This window comes from Ahaetulla prasina, chromosome 4 (assembly GCF_028640845.1).
Source record: "Ahaetulla prasina isolate Xishuangbanna chromosome 4, ASM2864084v1, whole genome shotgun sequence".
NCBI lineage: Eukaryota > Metazoa > Chordata > Lepidosauria > Squamata > Colubridae > Ahaetulla > Ahaetulla prasina.
In genome coordinates this window covers 79056366-79082177 of record NC_080542.1, presented here as the reverse complement: position 1 = coordinate 79082177, position 25812 = coordinate 79056366, and positions in this window count along the sequence as shown.

Genomic DNA, 25812 nt, shown 5'->3' with positions numbered 1-25812 from the left:
TTACCTGGCCCTTCATTATTTCGAGAGTCATCTCTCAGGCAGACACGTTCTGGTGCTCACGGACAATATCACTACCAAAGCACATGTCAATCAACAAGGGGGCACCAGATCCAAGTCTCTGATGGTGAAAGCAAAGAAGTTGCTCGAGTGGGCGGAACGGAACCTACAGTCCTTGACAGCGGAGCACATTTCTGGGGTGGCCAATGTTCAGGCAGACTGGCTCAGTCACCAAGTCATCGACCAGGCGGAGTGGCGTCTGCATCCAGATCTCTTCAAGAGCATCTCATGTTGATTTGGCACTCCGGTGGTGGACATGTTCACAACGTCGCAGAACACGCAGCTCCCTCGTTTCTTTTCCAGGTTCTCAGATCCTCGAGCAGAGGGCGTTGATGCGCTCCGCAGCCCATGGCCAGAGGGGCTTCTCTATGTGTTGCCTCCTCTCCCAATCACCCCGAGGGTGGTACAATGAATTCTGGAAGAACAGGCGGAAGTAATCCTTCTTGCTCCCCATTGGCCTCAGAGGTCTTGGTTCGCAGACCTCAGGTCATTGTTAGTGGCTCCTCCTTGGCGGATTCCTCCAAATAAAGTGTCGGTAAGTCAGGGGGCTCCAGTTCATCCAGATCCTCAATGGCTTCAGTTGACCGCTTGGCACTTAAGCGGAGCGCTATGAGAAGGGACAATATGTCTGCCGGGCTCATACGAACCTTCTACTGAATGCCTCCTTTCAGGCATTTTGCCTTCAGCCTTCAGCCTTCAGCCTCCTGGCAGGCATTTTGCTCCTGGTATAAGTGGGTGGGGGCATCCCTGTTCTGGGTTTCTATAATTCAGATTTTAGAATTTTTGCAGGAGGGTTTAGACAAGGAATTAGCTCCCAACACCCTTCGTAGGCAGGTGGCAGCCCTTTCCACTGTCCTATCCTGTGAGCCCCTGACTTCCTTGTCCCAGCATCCATCAAGAGATTTTTCAAGGGGGCCACGAACTTGTGTTCTCCGGTAGTCCATAGATTTCCTACCTGGGACCTTTTCTGGTTTTTAATTCCCTGACAGGACCTCCTTATGAACCCTTGAGAACTACTAGTCTTAGATTATTAACTTGTAAGGTTGTTTTTTGGTGGCCATCACCTCCACTAGGAAGATTTCGGAATTAGCTGCCCTTTCGGTCCGCAGTGACCTCTGCGTGTTCCATCTGGATCGTGTGGTTCTTCGTCTGGACCCTTCGTTTCTTCCTAAACTTAATTCAGTTTTTTATCACATGCAGGAACTAATTTTACCTGATTTTTGTCCTCACCCGGTTCACGAGTTGGAGCACCACTGGCATATACTGGACGTTCGAAGGGCGTTGCAGATTTATATTAAGAGAACGGCGGAACTACGATGGACAGAGTCCTTGTTCATTTCCTTTCTTCCTGTTTCCTTAGGGCGCGAGGTGACTTCATCAACCATTGGCAGATGGATTTGACACATGATAGCCAAGGCTTACGAGATGAGATCTCTGCCAAGACCCATGCACCTGACAGCGTACTCTACTTGCAGTGCAGCTACCTTGGCTGCCTGGGCCACTCAGGCATCCTTAGTGGAGATATGCAGGGCGGCTACCTGGATGTCGCCTTCGCCATTTATTAGGCACTACAAAGTGGACAAATTTGCTTCAGCTGAGGCAGCATTTGGCCGTAGAGTACTGCAGCGGATGCTCACTTCTAATGTTGAATCTAATCAGACCGGTCCCCCCCATAGTTAGGGACACTAGTCTTTGGTATGTCCCATCCTGATTGCTGTCTCCACCAATACGGAGAAGGGGCGTTGGTACTTACCTGAGATGCACCTTCTAGTTGTGTGGAGACAGCAGTCAGTCCCACCCTGGTTCGGTCTGTGACTAATCTTACCTTTGTTTCTCCATTTCCACGATGCATCGAGTCTGATATTCTCACCTTCGCCAAAAGCTGGATTCCTTGGTAGCGAGGGGTGGGACTTAACAGCTTCAACAGACTCAGTTGTCCAATCTGAACGGAGGAGTTCTACCCATCCTGACTGCTGTCTCCACTCAACTAGAAGGTGCATCTCAGGTAAGTACCAACACCCCTTCCCACTCAGAGCGGTGGTCTGAGTGCCAGGTGGTCAGTTGGAGTGCCAGGCGGTCAGTTGGAGCCACTGTGGGTTCCACAGTGTGGGTCTGGATGGACCAACGCCCCCTGGCTGAGCAACACCACAACCTGAGGGATTCTCCAGGGTTGGGCTACAGATAATAGCTGGAGGTCTGCAAACCATGGCCGCCAAGGCCAATGAGGTGTGAGAAGAATGACCTCTGCCCGCTCCTCCAGAATCTTCTGCACCACCCTTGAAAGGAGTGATGGGTGGAAATGCATACAAGAATCCCCATGGCCAGGGACTGTGAAGGGCATCTGTCCCTTCTATGCATGGAGCTGGAAACCAGGCATAAAAGTGAGGGAACTGCACATTCTCTGGAGTAGCAAACAAATCCACCTCCGGGAGGCCAAAGTGGTCTGTCAGATCCCAGAAGAGGGATGGGTGCAGGTGCCACTCCACATGGTTGATGACTGTCTAGCTCAGCTAGTCCGTTTGCACTTTGGACACCCCAAAGATGTGCTCCGCTCTCAAGGAGTGCAGATGCCACTCTGTCCAGAGGCTTAGCCTCTTGGCCTCCAACATCAGACCGCTGGATCTGGTGCCCCCTTGGTGGTTGATGTGCGCCTTCTTGGCCACATTGTCTGTACGGACCAACACATGGTTGTTCATGACCACATGTCAAAAACACCGAAGAGTCAAATACACTGCCCGTAGCTCCAGCCAGTTGATGTTTCATTGCAGATCATGGCCCAACCATCTGCCTTGAGCAATGTGGGACTGGATATGCACTCCCCAATCAAGAAGGCTGGCATCCGTCGTTAGCACCAATTGTTGAGGTTTGAGGAACATCTGCCACTTGGATATGGCTGAAGACCTCAACCAGGTGAGGGACTTGCTGACTCTGGGGGGTACCTGGACCTTGGTTGGAGAACTGCCCTTCCCATCTTCTGAAAAGGCAAACCACTGAAAATCTTGGGCATGAAGACGGGTCCATGGGGTGACATGAATGGCCAAAACCATTTTGCCTAAGAGCGTTGACAGCAGTGTCAAAGGGACCTTGTGTTCACTTTGAACATTACAAACTAGTTCTCGAAGACTGGCCTACCGCTCCTGAGACAAATATACTCTTCCCTCTAGGGAATCTATCACAGCCCCAAGATGGAGCAATCGGGTCAAAGGAGTCAAGTGACTTTTCTCCATGTTAATGGACAAGCTGTGCTCCTTGAGACAAGAAATAGTTACTTGGAGATCGTGGATGGAAAGGTCCCTCGACAAGGACTGAATTAAAATGTCATCCAAGTAACATTGGACCTGGATAGGGATAGACCTAAGGTGAGCTGCCAATGCAGCAAGCACCTTAGTAAAGGTGCGGGGAGCAGAAGAAAGTCCGAAAGTGTCATGTCCCCCTCTCCCTCTGACGGCCAGGTTTAGGAGTCTGTATCAAGCGTGGCCATGAAGCCTCTGGGAACGTCGGACATGCAGTTAACATTGCATGACAGAACGACTTCCTCCCCCTTGAAAGGGCCATTTGACTGAAAGGGCTCTACCTCAAGGAGGCCTGTCCAGGTGTCCCTGCTGCCTAGGCCCAAAGGACCCCTGGGAATGGGAAGGTCCAGCATCCCAGTCAGATCCCCGAAAAGGAGGCCTATGGAAGAAAGGAGAAAATTGACTCTCGGACTTGCGCTGAGAAGTAGGTAGTATCTTCCGCTTGTCCTTTTTTTCCACCAACAAAGTCTCTAACGTGGGTCCCAACAACTTCTCCCTGGTAAAGGGAGCCGAAGCGAGCCACCACTTGTGATGGGTGTCTGCCTGTCAATGTCGGACCAGATCATGCGACATAGAGCCACCGCTGAAGCCATGGATTTAGACGCAAACCGGGCAGAGTTGAGTGTGGCATCAGAATTGGACTGCAGCAACAATCTTGTTAAGATCTTGCTGCAGTCTCGTGTCATCAGGAGTAATTTGTCCTGCAGCTGGCACAATCACAATAAGGTTGCCCGGTTGAAAAAGGACACTATGGTGGCTGATTGAATAGCCCAGGCTGCCCCTTGATGAACCCATTGAAGAGTCTGATCTGATCGTCGCTTTTTTGGCCACAGCCCTTCATCCAGATCTCCTGGGATGGCAGTGTTTGACAGCAAGGCAGCATAATTAATTGATACGGAACACTGACCATGCCAGGCAAAAATTCCAACAGACCTGCCAAAGGCCCTCAAACAAAAGTTGTCACTACAAATAATGACCAAAATGAATCAAGAATATACTATAAATGTAATGAATCAATAAAAGAAAATGAAGAATCAAAGAAATGCTGACTATGCACCAATTATGCCCACCACTCCTGCCTGAAAATAAACAAATCAATAGACAATTTCCTTCAATCAGATCCTGCATTTATCCATTTTTGTCCATCTTGTCTTCCTAAATTAGACTACCTAAATTCCATGTCTGATAGAGTCCATACCATGGAAACAACTATAAAGTCACAACAAACAACTATAAAGTCACAACAAACTATTCATTCAGACAAGCTTAGAAAAAAGAATACTAGCATGTTTAGAACCACATTTCACAAATCTTGAAAAAAAATTACAGCACAAAAAAATGAAAACTCAGCAGATCAAAATCTTTTCCAAATCAAACAATCCAATCCAATTCAATAAACATTGTTTATGTTTATGTTTATGTTTATTCAAATTTGTATACCGCCCTATCTCCCTAGGGACTCAGGGCGGTTCACAGGCAAATAAAATACATATAAATACAAGATAAAATGTCCGTTAAAAAACTTATTAAATATAGCCCGATAATTAAAACAATATATATAATAAAACCCATTTAAAATCTAAATTTAAAAAACCTAGTCCAGCCCTGCGCAGACGAATAGATGTGTTTTAAGCTCGTGGCAGACGGTTCGGAGGTCCGGAAGTTGACGAAGTCCTGGGGGGAGTTCGTTCCAGAGGGTGGGAGCCCCCACAGAGAAGGCCCTTCCCCTGGGTGTCGCCAGACGGCACTGCCTAGCCGACGGCACCCTGAGGAGTCCCTCTCTGTGAGAGCGCACGTATGGATATATCATTGGTTCAGGTTTTCTTAGGCCTCACAGCCGGGAGAACTTGACTTGACCTTTTTCGGTGCTACATGACAGACATGATTTATAGTACCCATAGCATTGCATCCTCAAGTTAAGTTTTGCTTTCCCTGAGTTAGGTCCCTATTCCGCTGAACTTTCCCTGAGTTAGTTTTGCTTTCCCTGAGTTAGGTTTCTATTCAGGTAAAATGTATGATTTCCTGAAAACCATGTGGTATTTTGCTAATACGTATACTCTAAATGCTCGCTGATTGGTAGTATTAACTTTCTATATGCTAATTCCCTCCTTGCTGTAGTTACCCCTCCCTGCTAAAACTGCATAATAAAAGAGACTGTTGCGATCTAAAGGGGATTCTCCTTTTACAACCCCTTTCTTCGTGCTCTCTCATCTTGAAAAACTCCTGGTGTGGTGTCTTTTATTCGGCTTCTTTCGTCCTTGCGAGGACCTCCTAAATTGTCTCAGCGAGGGCTGAGATTCGTTCCTGCGGGAACCCAGGACAACATCAACAGGGAACCTAGGACAACAAATACGTGTTGCAGACCAACAGCAACATCTGGGGGCTCGTCCTGTCCTGTTGTGTTGTCCAGAGGCGCGATCGTTGTCTAGCGGTGCGTCACCTTCACCCTCATTGCTTACCCGTCGGGACGCGACACATGCATACGTAAGTAATGGGCTCCTCGAACTCGAAAGTCTCATCATTGATAGGAATGAGCTTTACTCTCTGGTGAAGAAGGCTAATTGTTTGCAAAAAGTTAATGGCACCACTGTCTATCCTCTTTCTAAGAAATCTCTTACCTCTTTTCTAGTCTCCTTCTGTCTCTGTAGCTGCCTCTGCTCCCCCTGCAGACACAGCTCTTTCTCCCCCTGCAGCGTCTCCCCCTCCGCCGGAGGATACAGACACGGCTGCAGGCACTCTTTCTGCCTTGGTTGCCTTTTCTTCTCTTTCTCTAAGAACTGAACCCCCGATATCGGCTTACCCTTTAAACCTCAATCCAGCAGGAGGGGGACAGCCGATACACGAGAACATCAATGTACGGGTGCTTAAAAATTTAAAAGACGCTGTACTTCCTACGGCATTCACTTTCCGTTCCTTCAGTTCCTATGCCTGCTCATTCCTTTCCCTCCTCCTCCCTTTCCCCCCACTCTGAACCTTCAAAGCATATTGAGCTAGAAAGCATATTGTACCAAATACCTGTTTCTTCCATCCCTGCTTTGAAAACTGCCTCCTTTCCCCTGCCTGCCTCCCTTCCCCCAGAGCACCCCTTCCTTTCCCCCATGGGTGCGATCGCTCAGACTAAGAGAGCATATGCACCAAGACAAATTCCTTGTGTGTCCAATCACACTTGGCCAATAAAAAATTCTATTCTATTCTATTCTATTCTATTCTATTCTATTCTATTCTATTCTAATCAGCAACTGATTTGGTTCGATTACTTCTCTATATCTGGAAACAATCTGGACAAGGATTTGCTCACAGCGACTGTATGGAAAAAATTGGGAACCTTTTTCCATGAAAGTACAAGAGCCCCTGTAAAAATTCTGTACATCTGGCACATGATCCTTGAATGCCTCATTTTACTTGCAGACGTCACTTAGATCAAAAATGACTTAAAAGGATCCACAATCACAGTCATGATTTAAACTGCTGAGTTTTCTCAGACAAGTTCCCCAGGTCTGTAAATGTTGTTTGATGATGTGTGTGCTTGTGTATGTATGTATGTGATCATTTTCAGACCTGCATAAGAATTGTAGAGATAATTGTGATGCTTGATTTGCATGGAATGTGTGTATGTGCAAAACTCATTGAGAAGGTGTGAAATTTCTGTGTTGTCTTTTGGATTTGCAAGAAATGTGTACATGTGTGAGAAATTGTCTCTGCATGTGTGTATGTGTGTGTGTGTGTGTATCTGTCTGCATAAATTCCGTATGCAAGCAGCCAGGTACTTTTGGAAAAAAAAAAAACAACAACATTTTTTTTTCCTTTTGCAAGCAAGTGAGTTACTTTTGGACATTTTTTTTCTCTTTATATGCATGAGAATGTCTTTCCAGTGAGTTACTTTTAACTTTTTTTTTTCTCTGCCCTCGCTGGCTTATCTTAACTACTCCCCCCTTTGTTCCTTGTAGTGCCAGGGAAAAGGGTGGGCTACGGGGGAGAACCATTCACCCCCACTCCATTTTTTCTTCTTCTCTCTCTTCTTTCTTGTCTGAGAAGGGAGGGACAATTAGGCTCTCTGGAAGCATTGCTTTTGTAAAAGGCTATGTAAAAACTATGCAGATATATTTTCTTTTCCACCCTGAAAACAATTTTGATTTTAATTTTCAACCCTGAAAACACTTTTGATTTTACCTTTTAACCATGAAAACAATTTTGATTTTAATTTTTAATCATGCATACAATTTTGATTTTGCTTTTAATTTTTATTTTTTATCTTTTCTGGAACTTTTTGAGGTTTAACCTGCCTGATTAAACCTATACCTTTATAAATGTTTTCAAAGCACTGAGTTGACTAAAAATGTTTCATTTAGCTTTGTATTTTTGCAGCTGTTAACATACATAATTAGAGTTGGAAGGGACCCTTGGAGGTCTTCTAGTCCAACCCCCTGCCCAGGCAGGAAACCCTACAGCATTTCAGACACATGGCTATCTTCTTATGCATTTTTTTTTAAGCGTAAATCTGTTTTTTGGAAAATGCACTCAGGTTTTCCACACAAACTGACTCACCCTTATTTGCTGTTTGTATTGTTTCTTTTTCTTTTTTAGCAGCACAATATGTGCCCTGTTTTAGGAACTATTTCAGAGATGAGTTAGAAAGTTATAGGATGTGATAAGTTAGAAGGTTGTGGTTTGTTTTTGGAAGTTTTTGATAGCATGGATTTGTTAGTGACCAACTTCCACACATGAATAAAAAGGGTGGGAGTTGGGTTTAAATTGATTGATTGTCTTTTTCTCTGTCTTCCACATAGTACCTTTCAACCTCATCTTAGACAGTCTACTCAAATAGTAAAAACTATTTTTCAATCTTACTTGTCCCCTTCTCTTGATTCTAATCTCACTTCTCTTTTCACAACTTTACAGTCTCTCATTTACAAACGTACACATCCCTATTTTGTTACACATCTACGGTTATCAACCTTTTCCTGGTTTTCTCCAGGAAGGGAACAATGTAGCAGACGCTGCGGCCTCTGCCTCCTCTCTTTTGACACTTTCTCCTGTCTCTCCTTGGGACAGTCACTCCTATTTTCATCAAAACAAAAAGGCGCTCATGAAACAATTTGGCTTCACGGCTGCTGAGGCATCTGATCATACATCAATGCCCTACTTGCAGCCGCCAAGGTAACTCTCTTCCGATGGGGGTCAACCCCAGAGGAACAGTGGCCTGTCAACTATGGCAAATGGATGTAACTCAATATCCATCCTTTACCCCTTGGAAATATTCAGGTTTCATCATGGCAACCTTGCAAAGGGGTGAAACCGCAAAACAAGTTATTAATCATTGTATTCGGACTTTCGTAACGTTGGGATGTCCAAAAACTCTAAAAACTGACAATGGACCAGCCTATACGAGCTCTGCCTTTGCACAATTTTGCCATCACTGGTCAATAATCCATAAATTCGGCATTCCTTTCAATAGCCAGGGCCAGGCCATTATAGAAAGAGCGAATTTGACTCTTAAACAGGCCTTGGACAGACACTTGGGGTCAAAAGGCATCAGCCCCCCGACACTCCCGGCGTTGCAAAATGTATTAAATGTTTGCTTGTATTCATTGAATTTTCTTAATCTAACTGGATCTCCTGCCTCTACTGCTGCCTCGAGACAGTTTTCCGCTCCTCCCCTCCCCTCTTCTCGTCCTCTGGTATATTATAGGCATCCTCCGGATCCAGCTTGGAAAGGTCCAGCTCAATTGATTACCTGGGGAAAAGGCTACGCTGCAGTTCAATTGCCTGATCGAGTCCTGTGGGTTCCGGCTCGCTGTGTTCGCCCCTGTCATCTCAATCAACCAAAAAAGAAAGATGAAGATCCTTCTGATCCTATCACTGATCTCTCTTGCCTCTTCTGTCCCTAATGCCTCTCCTTCTCTTCCTAAATGTACTTTCCTTGAACGTTTAAGTGCTTATATAAGAGTTCCTCATTGTAGAGTACAAACCCCTCTTGGGGGTCGTGCGGAACTTGTTTGCAGACAACGCCATCCCTTGCTGCATCCAGCTCAGTGGATATGGCTAAAGAATGGATATCCAATCCATCCCTCTAACAATACTTACATTATATCCTCTCCCTGTTCTACTTCTCTGTTAATTTTTAACATCTCATCTGAAGACTACAGCACTTATGTATGCTCCCTGTTTTTCCCAAAGCAAGAAAGATCTTTTGACATGAAAATTTCCCTTCTCTCTGCTACCCATTTCTCCTCTGACATATTTCGCTCCTTGCCCTCTTCCCACGTTTCTACCCCTGCAGCTATCCGTTCGCAGCGCTCCTTATCCGGAGCACAGCAGAACCTGCATCGTCCCGCGAATTATACTTGGACTATTTTGAACTTCCAAGGAAGCGTCCTTCATTCCATCTCTAATCGAACTCTGTGGCCTTGGTTTCCTGCACTCTACTTTGACTTTGCTGAAATGCTGGTCGGCGCCCATGGATTTAAACATAAAACAAAATGTGATCCTTCCCCTCGGGACGTCTGGGCAATTGGTCCAGGCCTGTATATCTGCCCAGGACATCTTACTGATCTCTCCCATCTAGATGAATGTGGGACCATCTCTGATTGGTACTGCAAGTCCTGGCAATGTGTGTCAACCGGAAAGATTTGGTGGACTGCTCCCTATACTACTGACTATATCAAAGCTATACTAGGCCCTGATAACAATTTGCCTTGGAATTCCTGCTCCAATTGGGCCTGCTGCGCGTTCGCCTCAATCCTATGACTGTTACTTTTACATCTCATGGAAGGAGTCTTCCGATTACTGAATGGCTTAAAGGGAAAAGATGGGGGAAGGTCGAACGATAATTCGAATACAGACATCCAGGAAATATATTCATAATTGTCTTACCATGTCCTTAGAAACATCCCCACCTGTGGGCCCAAACAAACAAGTCAATTCGCCTTTTACAGCCCTTGATTAAAAGCAACAATCCATTGGTGTCCTTGGTCTCCTCTGCATGATGCCCTTGTGGCAGCCCGTACTTTTCTAACAATGATAGTAGGTGTTGGCTGTGTCTGTCTTCTCAACCCCCTTTTTATGAGGCCATAGGTTCCGCCCTACCTTTTACCAATAGCACCTCAGATACCGGTTGCAGGTGGTCTAACTCTTCTATAACGGTATCCTCAATTGAAGGTCAAGGTTGTTGCCTTGGGTATGTACCCTCTAACTTTTCTCACTATTGTATCAATGCCTCCTCGGATGCCTATACTTCCTGCACAATATACTTGTCCAAAGAAAGGCTAGGACTTGACACTGGAGGGTGGACTATAATACACACTACTCTATCAACTGCAGATTGAAAGATAGAGAAAAAGAGCGTTCTCAATCCCACACGTGGTATCAGGGAATGTTTAATCTCTCTCCCTGGTTGACCACCCTCCTCTCTGCCCTAGTTGGTCCTCTGATTTTGTTGCTCCTTGCATGTACAATTGGCCCATGTGTTATGGGGAGAGTTCTAGCATTCTTGAAACAACGACTAAACAGTATTGGAGATGATGTCCTCTTACTAAGGCACACTGTTGAAAATGAATATAAACAACCTCTTTTAGAATTAGCCTCTGAGACTGATGAAGACTCTGAATCGGGAACCATTCCTTTGGAAAAGCGTACTGGCTCCCTGCAGGCTCTCCCGGAGGGGGGATCCACTGGGGATGTCATAGCTTTAGAAGAATATTACCCATCTTAAAAAATAAAAACAGAGGACATATGGATATATCATTTACCCATCTTAAAAAATAAAAACAGAGGACATATGGATATATCATTGGTTCAGGTTTTCTTAGGCCTCACAGCCGGGAGAACTTGACTTGACCTTTTTCGGTGCTACATGACAGACATGATTTATAGTACCCATAGCATTGCATCCTCAAGTTAAGTTTTGCTTTCCCTGAGTTAGGTCCCTATTCCGCTGAACTTTCCCTGAGTTAGTTTTGCTTTCCCTGAGTTAGGTTTCTATTCAGGTAAAATGTATGATTTCCTGAAAACCATGTGGTATTTTGCTAATACGTATACTCTAAATGCTCGCTGATTGGTAGTATTAACTTTCTATATGCTAATTCCCTCCTTGCTGTAGTTACCCCTCCCTGCTAAAACTGCATAATAAAAGAGACTGTTGCGATCTAAAGGGGATCCTTTTACAACCCCTTTCTTCGTGCTCTCTCATCTCGAAAAACTCCTGGTGTGGTGTCTTTTATTCGGCTTCTTTCGTCCTTGCGAGGACCTCCTAAATTGTCTCAGCGAGGGCTGAGATTCGTTCCTGCGGGAACCCAGGACAACATCAACAGGGAACCTAGGACAACAAATACGTGTTGCAGACCAGCAGCAACACGCACGGGTCGGTGAGAGGTATTTGGTAGCAGCAGGCGGTCCCGTAGATAGCCCGGCCCATTGCCTAATCCACAACCTAAACCGCAAATATCAGCCAATGAACCAAACAACGTAGCCATACTAGTAAAAGATACCATCGAGAGAGAACAAAAATGTCAGAATGCTATATTATTTGGATTAAATATTACCAGTGAATCTGATCTATCTAAAGTTCAATGCAAGGCCGTGCTGAGGATTTTGGATTGTATCTGCACGATAAAATCGCTCGGATCCGTGATGGGCTGAACACTGATTGGGTGGTTCAGGGTGAGATGATGGAGGCGGTTCTTGAGAATGTTGTTTGGGATGCGTTTGATTCTGTGACTCCCAAGGACATGGACAGGTTGCTGGGGAAGCTGAATTCGACCACAGGTTTACTGGACCCATGTCCCTCCTGGTTGGTACTGGCCACACAGGAGATTACACGAGGCTGGCTTCAGGGAATTATCAACGCTTCTTTAGTGGAGGGTGTCTTCCCAGTTGCCTTGAAGGAGGCGGTGGTGAGGCCCCTGCTTAAGAAGCCCTCCCTGGATCCAGCTGTGTTAGTTAATTATCGTCCGGTCTCCAATTTTCGTTTTGTGGCGAAGGATGTCAAGAGTGTGGTGGCATGGCAGCTTCCCCGGTACCTGGAGGAAACTGTCTATCTAGACCCGTGCCAGTCTGGCTTCCAGCCTGGGTACAGTACGGAGACGACTTTGGTCGCGTTGGTTGATGATCTCTGGAGGGCTCGGGACAGGGGTTGCTCCTCTGTCCTGGTCCTATTAGATCTGTCAGCGGCTTTTGATACCATCGACCATGGTATCCTGCTGGCGGTTGAGGGGTTTGGGAGTGGGGGGCACCATTTTTCGGTGGTTCTCCTCCTACCTCTCCGACCGCTCACAGACTGTGTTGGCAGGAGGGCAGAGATCGACTGCGAGGCGCCTCACTTGTGGGGTGCTGCAGGGGTCGGTTCTCTCGCCGTTCCTGTTCAACATTTATATGAAGCCGCTGGGGGAGATCATCCGTAGTTTCGGGGTGAGTTGTCATCTATATGCTGATGATACTCAGTTGTATATCTCCACCCCGAACCACCCCAACGAAGCCGTTGAAGTAATGTCCCGGTGCCTTGAGGCCGTACGGGTCTGGATGGGGAAGAACAGACTTCGACTCAACCCATTCAAGACCGAGTGGCTGTGAATGCCAGCATCCCGGCACAGTCAGTTAGTTCCATCGCTGACTGTGGGGGGCGAGGCGTTGGCCCCCAGGGAGACGGTACGCAACTTAGGCGTTCTCCTGGATATATGGCTGTCGCTAGAAGAGCATTTGACGGCTGTCGCCAGGGGAGCTTTTTATCAGGTGCGCCTGATACGCCAGTTGCGTCCCTTCCTGGACCAGGATTCGTTATGCACGGTCACTCACGCCCTCGTCACCTTTCGCCTGGACTACTGCAATGCTCTCTACATGGGCTCCCCTTGAAGAGCACCCGGAGGCTCCAACTGGTCCAGAATGCGGCTGCGCGGGGGATAGAGGGAGCAGCTCGTAGCTCCCATATAACACCGCTCCTGTGCAGACTGCACTGGTTACCGGTGGTCTTCCAGGTGCAATTCAAGGTGCTGGTTCTCACCTTTAAAGCGCTCCATGGCTTGGGACCAGGTTACCTACGGGACTGCCACTGACAGCCTCCCATCGACCTGTGCGCTCCCATAGGGAGGGCCTCCTCAGGGTGCTGTTGGCCAAACAATGCCGACTGGCAGCTCCCAGGGGAGGGCCTTCTCTGTGCGGGCTCCTGCCCTGTGGAATGAGTTACCTCTGGGGCTACACCAACTGCCCGACCTCCGGACCTTTAAGTGCGAGCTTAAGACTCTTTTATTCCAACGGGCAGGGTTGGCCTAATTTTAACAGGGGTGGTTTTATTAGGGTCTATTTTATATTTTATTAGTTTTAAATTATGGGGCCAATTTTTAGAATCAGATTTTTAAATAATGTTCTTAATTTGTTTCTTTTTGTACAATTTTTACTTTGGCTGTAAACTGCCCTGAGTCTTCAGAGAAGGGCAGTATAAAAGTATAATTAATAAATAAAGATTAATAAACATTAAAAACTACAATTCACCCACCTTCTTCCCTGAAGAAATAACTGAAGTCTCCAGAGATGGACCTGAATACAAAAACAGTGACGGCTCAGTGGCACCTAAATTCTGTAGAGTCATCTGCATAAATGAGACTAGCAAAAGAAAGTTCATTCATGCTATAAACTCAATTGCCAGAAGCAGCCCCAGCCTCAACAAACTTAGAGCAAGGCCATTTCTGCAAAGGATTCGCTCCTGTGAACTCCACACAGAACTCAAACGACAAGAAGGCGAAACCAACCTTTACATTGACTACCATGCTGACTGCATAAAAAGAAAAATCTATAGTCAATTGGCAAACATCCAACCCCCCATCACTCAAAACATCCAGCCATCCGTTGTACAAAACTTCCAACCATCCGTCGTACAGAACCTTCAACCAACCATCATTCAACCAACCAACCTCCAACCATCCGTCGTACAAAACTTCCAAACCCCCGTACAGAAATTCCAACCCCCGTACAGAATTTCCAGAACCGTCAACCCGTCGTACAGAACCTTCAATCAACTGTCATTCAACCAACCAATCTCCAACCATCCATCGTACAAAACTTCCAACCACCCATCGTTCAGAACCTCCAACCACCCGTCGTTCAGAACCTCCAACCGTCACCCAAAATTAGGTATGCACGTCCCTTATTTCCTCAACACCAAACACTGCAGATCTCAAATGCAAACTGATAAATGCAAGAAGCATTGTAAACAAATTGCCTGAATTTCTCCTCTTGTTAAATACTGGTACATTTGACATTATATTTGTATGTGAAAAATGGCTGAACTCATTCCTCCCTGACTCTATTATTTCAGACAAAGAGTATTATGTTTTTCGGTCAGATCGACAAACCCGCAGAGGAGATGGAGTGGCTATCTTTTACAAAAAGTCACTGAATCTAAAAAATATTTAAGTTGCACATAAACTCGCTCTTCCTGAAACTATTGTATGTGAACTGTCCCTTAACATCACACTTTGCTTCTTGCTCTGCTACAGAGCCCCTGACTACGACATCGCACATGCGAACATGTTAACCAAACTACTAAGATGGGCCACCTTTTGCCCATATCCTCTCATCTTCCTGTGTGACCTCAACCTACCTTTTATTAACTGGATAACAAACAAATGTACACCTGAACCCATTCACACTATCCTGTACAATGCTGTTACAAATCTAGGTCTTGATCAACTAGTTACTAACAATACAAGACACAACAACTGCCTTGACCTCATCTTCTGCAACAATGCAAACTCAATTTATGGACTACAAATAAAAGAACCCTTTTCCAACAGTGACCACAGCATGATAGACTTTTGTCTCAATACATGCCCTTACAAAAATCTTCTTAATAATGTTCTTATAGTGTTTAAGAAGAAAAGTTTATTGATTTTTTCTTCTTTTTATTTCTTTTTTTCTTCTTCTTCTTGATATTACTTAGTTTAAAAATGGCCTTTAAGCAAAGAGATTTAACCACTTCTAAAATATTGGAAATTTCTTCACTTCAGGTACGGAAATTGAGAGAGGATATTAAAGAAAGTCTAAGGAATTTTTTACAGGAGCTCATGGAGGCTCATCTTTCAGAAATAGATCAAAAATTTAATGAAATGGAGAAAGAAATACTGGAATTTAAAGATCTGGTGGAAGAGCAGAGGAGGGAGATGGAAAAATTAAAGGAATCTATTACCCCATTATTGTTATCTAGCACACAGACAGAAGAAAGACTGGATGAAATTAACCAAATTAATTTAGATTTGCAAAGGAAAATAGATGAAGTTCAAATTAATCTGAATTTAGAAAATAAAATAGACGATATTCAGGTTAAGGTTGATAAGGCAGATGAAGAAAGGGTTATATTACAATATAAATTAATGGAATATGCTATAAGGGTGAGAGGATTAAGAGAGTGTAAGGAAGAAAATTTGAAAGAGATTTTTATTCAGGCCTTTGCTCAGATAGAAGGAGTGGAACCAGAAGATTTTGAAGTTAATATTGAAAAAATTTATCGTGTTAATTCTTGGTGGGCAAGGCAGAAGTGTTTACCGAGAGATGTGGTTATTTATTTTACAAATAAGAAGATTAGGTATGGAATTTTGCAAGCATTTTATGAAAATAAATTTCAAATATTAGGACAAGATATAATAATGATGAAGGAAATTCCTCCTAAAATGTTAAGAAAGAGAAAAGAATTTGCTTTTCTGGTGGATGAGTTTAAGAAACATCAGATATATTTTAGATGGGAGGTTCCAGCTGGTTTAACAGTGAATTATAAAGGAAGAAAGTATTTTCTCAATACAATTTGTAAAGCACGAGATTTTTATACTAATGTATTAAAGATTGGGAATTCTTTATTAATAGATGTTAAGTTGAATGGTGAAAAAATGGTGGAAAATGTAAGACAGAAGAAGGGGAGGGAGAATGTTTAACTTTATTATATATGATTATGGTTAATTTTTGTAAATGATTTATTGTGGATATAAATGTGTAATTTTAGGGGTACTATTTGATATATTAAGGTATAAAGGAATAGGAAGATGGAATATTGTTTAACTTTGGAGGATAGATAGTAAAATTTAGGAATTTGGATTAAATATTATATTTAAGAGATGGATGTAATGTTGTTATATGGCTAATTAGAATGTAATTGTTATAATAGATATATTTTGGATAAGTTATAGGTGTAATTTTAATAATGTTATTTGATATAAGTAAGGTAAAGTGAAGATTTTAATTATTACAATTGATATATTGGATATTTGTAATATTATTTGTTGTATATAAATGTTAAAGATGTGAAAAGATGGACTATTGTTTACCCTTGAAGGTTGGACAGGAAAATTAAAGAAATTAAGTTGGAAATATGAACTATTCTTGAGAGACTGCTTAAGGAAGAAAGACATTTTAGAAGAACCCTTGGTGAATATTGGAAGATGGAACGTTGTTTTGATATTGATTGATGAAGGTTGGATATTAAAAACTATGTACTTTATTCAAGAACAAACACTAATTCAAACGGAAATTTCTGAGAACTCTAGGAGTGGAATGGTCTGATATATAATGGATTGGAAGAAAAGTATCTTCTTTGTCTCTGGAAGGGGAGTGGAGGTTTTAAGGAATGATTATGGATTATGATTTGTACTATATTTTAATTTTTGTTGTTAGTTTTATACCCTGTATTCGGTTCTCGGAAGTCCCGGGGGGTGGGGGGAGGAAGGGGAAGAAAGGGGGAGGGGGTAGAAAAGGGATTGATAGTTAATGTACAAAGATGATTGAAGATGTATAATTAATGTAAGATCGGAGCTGCCCGGCTACCACTTCGGAATGATGGGAAAGAAGGAAGTAGAAGAGAGAAGGAGGTAGGAAAGAGAAGAGGAGGAAGAGGAAAGGAAGGAAGAGGGATAGAAGAGGGAGAAGAAAGGAGTAGGGAGGAAGGAGGAGAGGATGTAGATAAGAGAGAGGGAGGATGGTTGTGGAAAGTAGAAGAAGGTAGAGAAGGAGAGTAAAAGGAAGGGGGTGGTGACCGGGCAGATCCGATTAATTGTATATGATGGTACATTAAATATGTTTTGGGATATGTTATTGGATAAGAATGTTAAAATAAAACTTTTTTTAAACAAAAAAAAATCTTCTTAATAATGGTATCCCAAACTACCATTTCAAAAAAGCCAACTATGAACTTATAAATACCGACCTCTCATATCTTGACTGGCAAAATCTATTCTCAACCTGTATCATTGCTGAAGACCACTATAGAGTTTTCCTACTTGAAGTCAAGAGTCATTAAACTATATGTACCACAAACCACCACCAAAATCAGGAAAAACAAATTACCCATATCAATAAAAAAGCTCCAATCCCCCAAAAAAATCCCTCTGGCAAAGAAACAAAACTGGCTATGTAACCAATTTCAGAAACCGCTACAAAAATATATGCAACTAAATAAAAATTGAATGCACCAATTACCACACCAAACAAGAAGACCTTCTGCGCACAAAATCCAACCGTGCTTTTTATAATTTTATGAACAACAAACTTAAAGACTCGAGATCCATCCCACCACTAAAAGGAACTAATGGCAAAGAATATAATGATGAAACAGTTAAAGCAAACCTCTTTAACACATTCTTTGGCTCAGTATTTGTTAACAGTAATGGCTCATACACATCATTCCCCAGTCATACCAACAATGAGTACAATGACCTAACACAAATAGATTTCACAGAAGATAATGTCAAAAAGGCACTTCGCAAACTGAAACCATCTCTATCTACTGGACCTGATGGTCTATGTGCATACTTCTTAAAAAAGCTTTCTACTAACTTAGCAGAACCCCTAAGCATAATCTTTGAAAAAGCTTTCACGACCAGCTCCCTTCCCAAACTTTAGTCACTAGCCATGGTCATCCCTGTCTTCAAAAAAGGAGACCCCAGCCTAGTTGAAAATTACAGACCAATCTCTTTATGCTGCGTCACCTGCAAAGTAATGGAATCAATCATCAACCAATCCATTACCCTCCACCTAGAAACAAACAACCTACTCTCTAATAAACAATTTGGTTTCAGAAAAAAAATATCCTGTAATTTACAACTTCTACACTGCAAAAACATATGGACTACAACTCTTGATCAGGGCAAAGCAATAGATGCAATTTACATAGACTTTTGTAAAGCTTTTGAGTCTGTGGTACATGACAAACTTCACCTAAAAACTAAAATCCTACGGCATCTCTGGACCCCTTCACAATTCCTGTCAACAGCGGCGTTCCCCAAGGCCGCATTCTTGGACCAACACTCTTCATATTATACATTAATGATCTCTATGACCATATTATAAGCAATTGTGTTCTCTTCACTGATGATGTTAAACTATTTAACACTACAAAAAATACGGCTACCCTTCAAAAAGACCTTGACTTTGTGTCGGAATGGTCAAAAACTTGGCAACTCCAAATCTCAACCAACAAATGCTCTGTCTTACACATTGGAAAAAAGAATCTGAACACTAAATACAAACTCGATGGACACTACCTTATAGATGACCCCCACCCCATTAAAGAACTTGGAGTTTTCATATCCAATGATTTAAGTGCCAAAGCCCACTGCAACTACATCACAAAAAAGGCTTTAAGAGTTGTAAACTTAATCTTGCTTAGCTTCTTCTCCAGAAACAGTACACTGCTAGCCAGAGCATATAAAACATTTGCTAGACCAATTCTTGAATACTGTCTGTCTGGAACCCATACCTCATTTTGGACATCAATACAATTGAGCGTGTCCAGAAATATTTTACAAGAAGAGTTCTCCACTCCTCTAATTACAACAAAATACCTTATGCCACCAGACTTGAAATCCTGGATTTAGAACATTTAGAACTCCGCCGCCTTCGACAAGACCTGAGCTTAACTCATAAAATCATCTGTTACAACGTCCTTCCTATTGAAAACTACTTCAGTTTCAATCACAACAATACATGAGCACACAATAGAATTAAGCTTAATGTGAACCGCTCCAATCTTGACTGCAGAAAATATGACTTCATAAACAGAGTTGTTAATGCCTGGAATGCACTACCAGACTCTGTGGTCTCTTCCCAAAATCCCCAAAACTTTAACCAAAAACTATCTACTATTGACCTCACCCCATTTGTAAGAGGTCTGTAAGGGGTGTGCATAAGAGCACCAACATGCCTACCATTCCTGTCCAAATGTTCCCTTTGATTGTATCCAATTTCATATAGTTATTACATACTTATGATTATATATATGTTTATATATCGTATAGTTATTTCATGCTTATGCTTATATATAATGTTGTGACAAATAAATAAATATAAATAAATAAACTCTGATAGACTCAGCCCTTCAATCTGAACAGATGAGTACAATCGATGCCTGGCTGCTGTCTCCACTACTATGGAGAAGAATCTGGCAAGGATTTGACCACTTGGCACTGGTTGCACTCGGGAAGAGTTCCTTTACTCAAACACACTCTCTAGGTTGGATACATGGGGGTGCTGTTATTACTGGTGGCAAGGCATTCTGCACCTGTTGAGAAATATGAAACAGAACCTGGGTCAGTTTCTGCAAATATTGTGTTTTATTTATCTCTCCTTCGTCTCTTGATATTGACTGGGATAAGAAAGACCTACCATATAGCATGGGTAGCAGTTTCCACTGTCCTCATGGTAATGCCCTGATTCTGGTTAAAGCAATGGGCAAGACCTGTGGCCAAGGCAAATGGGTCTCCTGACATAACTTGGCTAAGTATTTACTCATTCCCTGAACTACTTGGGATGTAAAATGTCTGCCATTGTCAGATTCTATACATTTTGGTACTCCAGATCTTGGGATAATTATTTCTATCATGATCTTAACAATTTCTTTAGCTTTTTGGGTGGCTGTGGGGATGGCCTCTGGCCATCCAGTGAACATATTGACTAAAACCAAAAGGTTGTTCTTATCTCCTTTCTTGGGCATTTCTGTGAAATCAACTTGCCACACTTCTCCTGGATAGCAGGATATTCTAGTGCAGTGATGGTGAACCTTTTAGGGACCATGTCCAAACTACAACCCGAAACCACTTATTTATCACAAAGTGCCAACGTGGCAATTTAACCTGATTAATGAGATTTTGTGAGGAATTTCAATCACTCTTTCACAACTTGATTTCTCCCTGGTGGCACTGGATTTCTTTACAGCACAACTCAGGACTGATGGGAGTGTAGTGCAGTAGCCTCCCTTCCTTATTCCTTCCTTCTTTTTCCTTCCTTCCCCCCTCCTCTGATTTCACCTTTCTTCCTTTAATCCTGTATATTATGGTTCATTATTGTTAGTATTTATTAAAGAATGCTTTGTAGCTTAGAAGTTCTCAGCAAAAATAACAGCACCTTTTGTTTGCGGCTGAAGCTATCCCAGCTGATATTTATACACACACACACACACACACACACACACACACACACACACACCTGTTTTTATTCCACTTTCTCTGGGCCCTTGGAAAAGGAATGGCATCTTTTCCCCATCCCCATCTTTAATAAACTCTAACTCCCCTCACACCCTTTTAGCTACTGGTGTCCCACCTTGTTTCCACCTCCCCTTAAAATGAGGCTAGGGAAGAAAGATGGGAGAAGGGAATCTAAGGGAGAGGGAAGAAGAGACCACGCAGATCCCTTTCCGAATAGCCTCCCACCCAGATTTCAACTGATTTCCTCTCCAATGAATAGACCGCCCCTCTTTTTGGACTCTGGTCTGCCAGATCTTTATTTTTCCCAGTTACTGGGGGAAATTGGATTTTTACTGGGTCTTCCCCTGCTGCACGCCAAATGGAAAGCCAGCCCAACTTCTCTTCCTAGAAGCCCCCCTACCCTTCCTCTGCTCCCTGTTCCTCTCCCCCACCCGCCACTTAAGCCCACTTCAGGACAGAGGAGTGTGTGCTGGAAATGCATGTTGGGGCAACATGGGAGGGTGCCTTCTGACCCTCCAGCATTCAGCCCACAACTCTCCGCACTCCTCCAGGCCCAGTTTGCTGAGGAGGGGGAAAAATCATGATGCCTCTGCTGCCCCACCCCGGTCCAGACATTATTGCTTGGCTTCCTCAAAGGCGTGGTGCATTCAAAGGTGGCAGTTCATGTCTGGAGGTGCTGAACAGTGTCCCGCTGCAAGAGCCTCTCCACTTTCTGACTCGCCAATGCGGGTGCTTTTGCCAGGCCAGCCTCCCCCCTCCCACTGGGCTTTTGTGCTCAGCGCTAAGCTGGGGGAGGGGAGCACTTCCCCATGTGGCCACCTTCTTTCTCTTGGCCTTGCCAATGAAGGAGGAAGGCCAGGCTTGGGGGATGGCCCCTACTCTGCAAGATCTGCCCCTGCCATTCTCTCCTAGCCCTGTTTGCTGGCAACAACAGCAAATGTACCACGATGAAGGTGAATGCTGTTGCCAAGCAAAGACAAGTACAGGAGTGCTTCACTCCTCTGACACTAAGGCTTCGCCCATTGCCACTGCCGGAGCAGGCGACAGCTCATTCATCCCTCTGCTGCGAAAGGGCCACAGGGAGCCACAGCAGAGGGGTGAAAGAGCCACATGGGTCACATTGTGGCTGCATGTCGTAATGAGCTCCAGGACGAGGATGGGTCTCTGCATCCCCCATTGTGAAGCGCGCGAGTGAAAAAGTTCACTCTATGAATTCCAACTTCGTGAGATCTTTTTCTTTCACGAGAAGTTGGAATTGATTAAGTAAAATGCGAAGGAGAAACGCAATTAGAGCTGGGCTGGGGCTACGGATTGCATGCCCATAGAGAGGGCTCTATGTGCTATGTCTGGCACATATGCCATAGGTTAGCTATCACGGTTCTAGTGTGTCCTTTTTGGATTTTGGCTCCTCTTATGGGATTGCTCACTGATCAATTATTACCTTACACAATCTTCTCACATTCTCACTCCTGTATCTTCTTTCTAACCATCTCTTCATTACTCTTGGACCTGCATGAGTAGCCTGATAGACTCACCTCCCTATTGGCCAAATTAGCTGCCTAGGCAGTTGTACTTTGTCCTTTACCAACCATCTTTCCACTGGCCATCTGCTTTTAACTTGTCTCTACCATTGCACAAAGGAAGACTGTAATCAATAGGTTCTTCTGGAATTAATGCAACTACACAGGTTGTGGTCTCTGGGCCCATGGCAGCCTGTTTAGCCCAATAGTCCACTGCCTTATTGCCCCTACAGACTAGACTGGAGTCAGTTTGATGTCCACAGCATTGGATGATTGCAGTAGCCCTAGGTAGGTGGATAGCTTCCATCAAATCTTCCAGAAGGGGTTTCATCTTTAAAGCTTTTTCATCCGTTCCTACATAGCCTCAAGCTTTCCACAAGGTGGCATAGGAATGTGCAGCTAAAAAGGCATATTGGCTGTCAGTATATATAGTCACTTGTTGGCCTTCAGCTAAATAGCATGCTTCTATGAGAGCCATTAGTTCAGCTGCTTGTGCAGACATGTGTGAAGGGAGCTGTCTCTGAAGCAATGGTCCATATTCTGTCACTACTGGTAAACCTGTATATCTTTTTCCATCTTTCTTCTGTCCAGAGTGCCAGATTTCCATCCGTCAATGGCTCAGTCTTTAGATCACACTGGGATCCTGTGATGCACTCTAACACATCTGAGCAATCATGGGGTATATGTTCTTCAGGCCATGGCAAAAAGCTAGCAGGATTTATAAGTTGGCATCTGGATAATTGAATATTTTCTTGCTTCACTATAGTACTCACATTGGGAAATCCTATTAGATGTTGCCAGGGGTGAAATCCTCCCGGTCTGGACCGGATCACCTGATCCAGTAGCAATGGCGATGGGTGGTTCAGAGAACCAGTAGCAAAAATCTCTGTCTCCCCCATGCCCAGCTGAGCCACGCAATCATCAGAGTTTTTTAAAAAAAAACAACAACATTTTTTTTCCGGCCGAAAAAATACTTTTAAAAGTAAAAAAAAAGCCTCTGATGATCACATGGCTCAGCAGGGATCATCAGAGCCTTTTAAAAGCATTTTTTCTTTACAAGCCGAAGAGGTTGTAGAAAAAATGCTTTTAAAAGTAAAAAAAAAAAGTTGGCCACCCCCACTCAGTCACATTACCCCCCCTACCAAGCCACGCCCACAGAACCAGTAGTAACAAATTTTACATTTCACCGCTGGATGTTGCCCAAGCAGAAGCTTTTGTTTAATAGTCTGTACCATATGGGGTGTGAAAATATGGAGAGGAGCTCCAAGAATAATTTTCTGCAATTCTGCGATCAGGACAGCTGTAGCTGTGACTGCTTTTAGGCACACAGGTCATCCTTTAGCAACATTATCCAGACCTTTTGATAAGTAGGTCACTGGGACCTGTTCTGGACCTGTTCTGGACCCACTTTTTGTAACAAGGCTCCCGCAGCACAACCTTTTTGTTCTATGAGGTACAAATCAAATCCCTGATCTGTCATAACTGGGCTTTATATCACTTGCATAATGTAAATTATGCAAATTGTGTCATTTTATTTCATTTTCCTGGTGACATCATAAAGTAAATTGATGCAAATGTTGTAGTTTGCATAATGGATCATTATACAAATGACACATATTACCAAAGAAACTGAGTGACAGATATGCCAGGTTGTACTCTTAAAATCTATAAATTGAGATTTCACAGTATTGTTCTATCTGCAAATATAGGTTTGCCAATTCACCTACATGTACCACTATTTAAAATGAGTTTCATATTGTTAAATAATAATGAATTAATGAATAATGAATTTTAATGAATTAAAATTCAGACTGCACATCATAAACTGTGAATGCTTTTGCACATTATCTTCGGCTTGTAAAGAAAAAATGCTTTTAAAAGGCTCTGATGATCCCTGCTGAGCCATGTGATCATCTTTGTGCTATGCCGGTCTTTGTTGTGTGTGTCAAAGTAAAAAAAATTGAATGTAATAGCACACACAACAAAGACCGGCATAGCACAAAGAATAATGAATAGTGAGATTAAACAATGAAATACAGCACTGAAATAATATCATTGCCATCTGTACTGTTTTGATTGTGTCTCTGGTTTCTTATTCAAGCTCACTCTCAGCATTTTAAATATATAGGCACATTTCTGGATCTAATATAGGCACATTTCTGGATCTAATCTAAGCGGCCGACCTTCTTGCCCTGCGAGATTCCCCTCTCTCGCAGGTTTGTCCCTCCACATTATCGAGGGCCCCTAGTAGAGATGTGCCCACCAGGTTTCCGAGCATTCCATCAGCCGAGGGCCCAAGGTAGGGGTGGCGGGGTGGCGGTTATTATTAGGGAGCATCTGGAACCGAGGGAGACCACTGTGCCACAGATAGCTGGGTGTGAAACCCTCTATGTGAAATGGGGTCGTACGACTCAGGTGGGCCTGTTGATCACGTACCTGGCTCCTTGCTGCATGACAACAGCCCTGCCCGAGCTGTTGGAGTTGCTAGCTGGGTTGGCAGTTGAGAGCCCTAGACTGTTGGTCATGGGGGATTTCAACTTGCCATCAACTGGCACGGCATCCTCGACCGCTCGGGAGTTCATGGCTTCCATGACGGCCATGGACCTGACTCAATTAATTGATGGCCCTACTCACATTGGGGGAGGCACCCTGGACTTTTATCTCTGGCCAGTGGTTGAATGATCTGATTTTAAAAGATTTAGTTATCGATCCTTTGTCATGGTCAGATCATTTTCTCCTTCGTCTGGACTTTCAGACCGCTACCCACCGCCACAGGGAGACGGAACCAATGCGTTGGTTCCGTCCCAGGCGCCTGATGGACCCTGAGAGGTTCCTGACGGAGCTTGGGCCGCTTCCCGAGAATCTGGCCCACGGCACGACTGAAGAGCTGGTCACGGCCTGGGAACAGCTGGAGCTTGTTCCAAAAATCCAAAGTTTTTTTGTTGACACCAATCCTTTAACTAGTGGTTCACTTCTAGAATTCTTTGTTCTCTTACCGGATGTTGTCCTTTTGTTGGCAGTACAGATGAAAAAACTACTTGTGCATCTAAGTCCTTGACTTTCTTGCCTAGCTGCTCATAAATCATTCAATATTGTTTTCTTTTTTTTTTAATTGAAAAAGTTTTACAAAGCTTTCCCCCCTTCCCCCTCCCCCCTCCCTTCACAAACCCCCTCCCCCCCGACTTCCCGGAACAAACACAAGGTATAGTTAAAGATAAAACAAACATATGCTAAAAAAATTTCCCTCCTAACTCAATTATACTCCTACAGTTCTCATCAATTCCTAACCTCCCCCAAACCAATCAGAAATAATACATCCTAATCATTCAAAGGCAGTCTGATAACTCTTAGTCTGATATCTGTTTTGGATATAATCAATCCATTTTTCCATTCATTTAAGTATCTTTCTTGCGTATTGTCTTTCAAAAAGGCTGAGATTTTTGCCATCTCAGCCAAATTAGCAACTTTCAATATCCATTCTTCTATTGT